Below are 5,668 nucleotides of genomic sequence, written 5' to 3' on the forward strand. Positions count from 1 at the left end.
AGGTCTAGCCCTAGCTGGTTTGGCTCAGTGAATAGAGCGTCGGCCTGCAGACTGAAGGGTTTCGGGTTTGATTCCTGTCAAGGGCACATGCCCAGGTTTTGGGCTCAATCCCCAGTGGGGGGCATGCAGGAGGCAGCTGATTAATGATTCTCTCTCATTAATGATGTTTCTATCTCTCTCTCTTTCTCCCTTCCTCTCTGAAATTAATAAAAATAAAATATTAAAAAAGGAAACCATGTCTAAAAAACTACATGAAAGAGAATAATGTCTGACCAAATAGAGAAATATTTATTCCTCACATTTATGTTTCTCACTCTCTCCCCTCCTTCCTCTCTCTCAAAAAAAAAAGAAAATCAATAACAAAAAATGAACGGAGCCTCAGAGACCTGTGATATGCCCTCAAGTGTACCACAAAAAGAGAGGAAAAAGATAAATAATATTTGAAGAAATATGGCCTAAAATCTCCAAATTTGATGAAAAACATGAATCTACATATTCAAGAAGAAATTCAAACAGATCCACACTTGCACACATCATAACTTCACTGCCAAATGACAGTGAATCTTGAAAGCAATGAAAGAGAAGTGACTTGTCATGAGTGAGGTATCCTCCATGATTTCTCATTAGAAAAACCATGGAGGCCAAGAGCAGTATGGTAACACATTCAAAGTACTGGAAGAAAGAGATTGTCAACCAAAAATTCTATGTCCAGCAAGCTATTCTTCAAAAATGAAGGCAAGCCCAGCCAGTGTTGCTCAGTGGTTGAGCATTGGCCCATGAACCAGGAGGTTATGGTTCAATTCCTGGTCAGGGCACATGCCTGGGGTATGGACACAATCCCCAGTGTGGGGCATGCAGGAGGCAGCTGATCCATGTTTCTCTCTCATCGTTGTTTGTCTCTCTATCCTTCTACCTTCCTCTCTCTAAAATCAATAAAAATATGTGTTGTTGTTGTTTTTTAAATGAAGGCAAAATAAAGACATTCCCAGATAAACAAAATTGAAAAGAATTCATCACTAACTAACCTGCCCTACAAGAAATACTAAAAAGAGTTCTTCAGGCCACTATAGAAGGACACCAGACAGTAACTATAATCTACATAAGCAAATAAAGAACACCAAAAAAGGTACCTACATAGGTAAATATAAAAGAGAATACAGCCCTAGCCGGTTTGGCTCAGTGGATAGAGTGTCGGCCTACAGACTCAAGGGTCCCAGGTTTGATTCCGGTGAAGGGCATGTACCTTGGTTGCGGGCACATCCCCAGTAAGGAGTGTGCAGGAGGTAGCTGACCGATGTTTCTCTCTCATCGATGTTTTTAACTCTCTATCCCTCTCCCTTCCTCTCTGTAAAAAATCAATAAAATATATTTTTTTTAAAAAGAGAATACAAATGTAATTTTTGTTTGCAACTCTCTTTTTCTCTTAATGTATGTATAAGGACAATTGTATAAAAAAAATTACAAATTTATGTAGATGGGCATGCAGTGTAGAAAGATGTAATATGAATGACAATAACAGCACAAAAGATGAAGGAAATAAAGCTGTATAGGAATAAAGTTTTTTATGCTATTGAAGTTAAGTTGGTATTAATGCAAACTAGATTAACAAAACAAAAAAAGAAAAGAAAAAAATTATCTCACAAACAGGTGCACTCTTGGTGGGATTGCAAATTGATGCAGCAAAAACAGTATGGAGATTCCTCAGAAAATTAAAATTAAAAATGGAACTACAATATGACCCAGCAATCCCACTTCTGGTTATTTATCCAAAAGAAATTCAGAACATTAATGTTCATTGAAGCATTCTTTACAATAGCAAAGATATGGAAGCAGCCTAAGTGTCCACCAATAGATTATTGGATAAAGATTTGATACAGCCCTAACCATTTGGCTCAATAGTTAGAGCCTCGTCCCAAGGACTGACAGGTCGAAGGTTTGATTCCAACCAAGGACACATACCTTGATTGCAGGCTCGATCCTCTCTCTCACATCGATGTTTTCTCTCTGTCTCACCCCCTTCCTTTCACTCTCTCTAAAATTCAATGGAAAAAAAAAATCCTTGGGTGAAGATTAAAAAAAAAATAAATAAAGATGTGGCATATATATGCAACAGAATATTACTCGGCCATGAAAAAAGAATGAAATCTTACCATTTGCAACAGTATAGATGGAGCTAGAGGGTATTGTGCTAAGTGAAATAAGCCAGTGAGAGAAAAACAAATACATGATTTCACATACATGTGGAATCTAAAAAACAGTAAATGAACAAACAAAACAGAAACAAACTCATAGAAACAGAGAATAAACTGATGGTTGCCAGATGGGAGGAGGGTTGTGGGACTGGGTGAAAAAAGAGGAGGGATTAAAAAGTACAAATTGGCAGTTACAAAATAGTCACAGGGATGTAAAGTACAGCATAGCTGATACTGTCAAAAATGTATATATTTAAAAGCCTAACTGTCCATTCAACCGGTAGCTATGATGCACACTGACCACCAGGGATCAGACTGTCTGACCGATAGGTTAGGTTGCTGGCCGTGGGTTAGCTTGCTGCTGGGGCCCTGTTGCCCCGAATCTGGTTCACCCGCACGCTGGACCCAGAGAGGAGGGAGGAAGGAGCCTGATTCCTCGCGGAATTGGCCATGGGCTAGCTTGCTGCAATATTAAAATATTTCTTCTAATTAATTTCCTTTAGATGTGCATGAATCCATGCACTGGGCCACTAGTATTTTAATAATTATGTATGGTGTCAGTTGGGTATTAGACTTACGGGGGATCACTTTGTAAGTTACATAAATGTCTAACCACTATACTGGAACTAATATATTGAATGTCAACTGCAATTGAAAAAATATTTAAGTATCTCATGAGGATCAAAGGCCTAATTATAGGAGCTAAAACTATACAAATCTTAGAAAAAAATCATACCGGTAGGTGTAGATCTTTGTGACCTTGAATTAGGCTGTGGTTTCTTAGATACAACACCAACAACACAAAGGAGAAAAGATAACTTGGATCTTACCAAAATTAAAAATGTTTGTGTTTGGAAATACACTACTAGAAAGTAAAAGGACAACAAACAGAATAGGAGAAAACAGATACAAATCATATATCTGTTAAGAGTCTAGACTATATAAAGGACTCTCACAACTCATTAATAGAAATATAAGTAACCCAGTTACAAAATGAGCAAAGTAATCGAAAGATGTATAAATGACGAATAAGGACATGAAGTGATGTACAACATTATTAGTCACTAGGGAAATATAAATTAAAACTACTGCCCTAGCTGGTTTGCTTAGTAAATAGAGTGTCAAACCTTGATCATTGATTCTGGTCAAGGGCATGTACCTCTGTTGTAGGCTCCATCCCTAGCACTGGCCTTGGTCGGGGCACTGCGGGAGGCAACCAATATATGTGTCTCTTTCACATCGATGTTTCTCTCTCTGTGTGTGTGTGTCTCTCCCCCTCCCTTCCACTCTCTCTGAAAATCAATCGGAAAATATCCTCGGGTGAGGATTAACAAATATAAGTAAATAAATAAATAAAATAAAATAAAATAAAAATAAAAGTTCCCAGCTCAAATAAAGAACTAAAAATTCAACAAAACAAGCAACTCAATAAAAAATGGGGGAAATTAAAAAGAAAAAAAAAACACTAAGATACCATTTCACACCCACTTGAATGGCTAAAATCAGAAAGATGGACAATAAAGTGTTGGTGTGAGGATGTGGAGAAACTGGAACCTTCTAACACTGCTAGTAGTGTCGTAAAATGATGCAGTTGCTTTGAGAAGCAGTTTGGCAGTTTCTCAAAAAGTTAAACATAAACTTACCATATGACTCAGCAATTCCATTCCTCAGTATATACCATGAGAATTGAAAACAATGTTTATATAAAAACTTGTACATGAACGTTCAAAGCAACATTATTCAGAACAGCCCAAAAGTGGGAACAATCCAAATGTCCATCAACTGAGGCCCAAAATTCATGCACTTGGAGAAGGGGGGGTACCTCAGCCAGACCTGCACCCCCTTACAGTCTGGGACCCCTTGGCGGACATCCCTCTCGAAATCAGGGATCCCTCACTCCTTACAGCTCAGCTCGCTGCTCCTTAGCACTGCTGCCGCTGCGCCATCCCTGAGGCCGGCTTCTGGTTGAGAGGCTGCTCCGCCTGTGGGAGTGCACTGACCATCAGGGGGCAGCTCCTGTGTTGAGCATCTGCCCCTGGTGGTCAGTGCACATCATAGCGACCGGTTGTTCTGCCATAAAGGTCGCTTAGGCTTTTGTTATATAGACTAGAGACCTGGTGCACGAGATTCGTGCACTTGCGGGGGTTGTCTCCTCAGCCCAGCCTGTGCCTTCTCATAGTCTGGCACCCCCTCACTCCTTACTGCCTGCCTGCAGCGGAGGTGGGAGAGGCTCATGCCACCACTGCTGTGCTCACCAGCTGTGAGCCTGGCTTCTGGCTGAGCAACACTCCCTCTATGGGAGCACACTGACCACCAGGGGGCAGCTCCTGCATTGAGCATCTGCCCCCTGGTGGTCAGTGCACAACATAGCAACCAGTTGTTCTGCTGTTCAGTCGATTTGCATATTAGGGTTTTATTATATAAGACTAGAGGCCTGGTGCACAAAAATTTGTGCACTGGGGGGGGGGGGGTCCCTCAGCCCGGCCTGTGCCCTCTTGCAGTCTGGGACCCCTCGGGAGATAACGACCTGCTGGCTTAGGCCTGCTCCCGGGTGGCAGAGGGCAGGCCCAATCTCTAGGTGCAGCCCCTGGTCGGGCTCAGAGCAGGGCTGATTAGGGAATTGGGGCGCCACCCCCTGTCATGCTCAGAGCAGGGCGGATTGGGAGGTTGCGATGCCACCCTCAGTCACGCTCAGGGTAGGGCCGATTCGGGGTTTAGGGCACCGCCCCCTGTCACACTCAAGGCAGGGTTGATGGGGAGGTTGCGGCGCCACCCCTTGTCATGCACAGAGCAGGGCCGATCAGGGGGTTGAGGAGCTCCCCGCCCCCCCCCACACCCCCCCACCCCCGTCACACACAGAGTAGGGCCGATAGGGGAGTTGGGGCACCGCCCCCTGTCACATACAGAGCAGGGCCGATGGGGAGGTTATGGCTCTACCCTGTCACACACAGAGCAGGGCTCGTGGGGGGGGGCGGGGGTTGGGGCGCCGCCCCCTGTCACACACAGAGCAGGGCGGATCAGGGGGTTGGGGTGCCACCCCGTCACACACAGACCAGGGCGGATCAGGGGGTTGGGGCACTGTCCCCTGTCACGCTGATCCCGGTGCCGGGAGGCCTCGCGGCTCCGCTGATCCTGGTGTTGGGAGGCATATTACCCTTTTACTATATAGGATAGAGGCCTGGTGCACGGGTGGGGGCCGGCTGGTTTGCCCTGAAGGGTGTCCTGGATCAGGGTGGGGGTCCCCACTGGGGTGCCTGGCCAGCCTGGATGAGGGGATGATGGTTGTTTGCAGCTGGTCACACCCCCTTCAGGGTGGGGGTCCCCACTGGGCTGCCTGGCCAGTCTGGGTGAGGGGCTGAAGGCTGTTTTCAGGCTGGCAGGTGACTGAAGCTCCCAACCACTCCTTTTTTTCTTTTTTTTTAATTCTGGGCCAGCTTTAGCTCTGAGGCTCCAGCTCTTAGGCCTCAGCTGCTGAA

This window comes from Myotis nattereri (genome assembly GCF_964212035.1).
Source record: "Myotis nattereri genome assembly, chromosome: 2".
Classification (NCBI taxonomy): domain Eukaryota; kingdom Metazoa; phylum Chordata; class Mammalia; order Chiroptera; family Vespertilionidae; genus Myotis; species Myotis nattereri.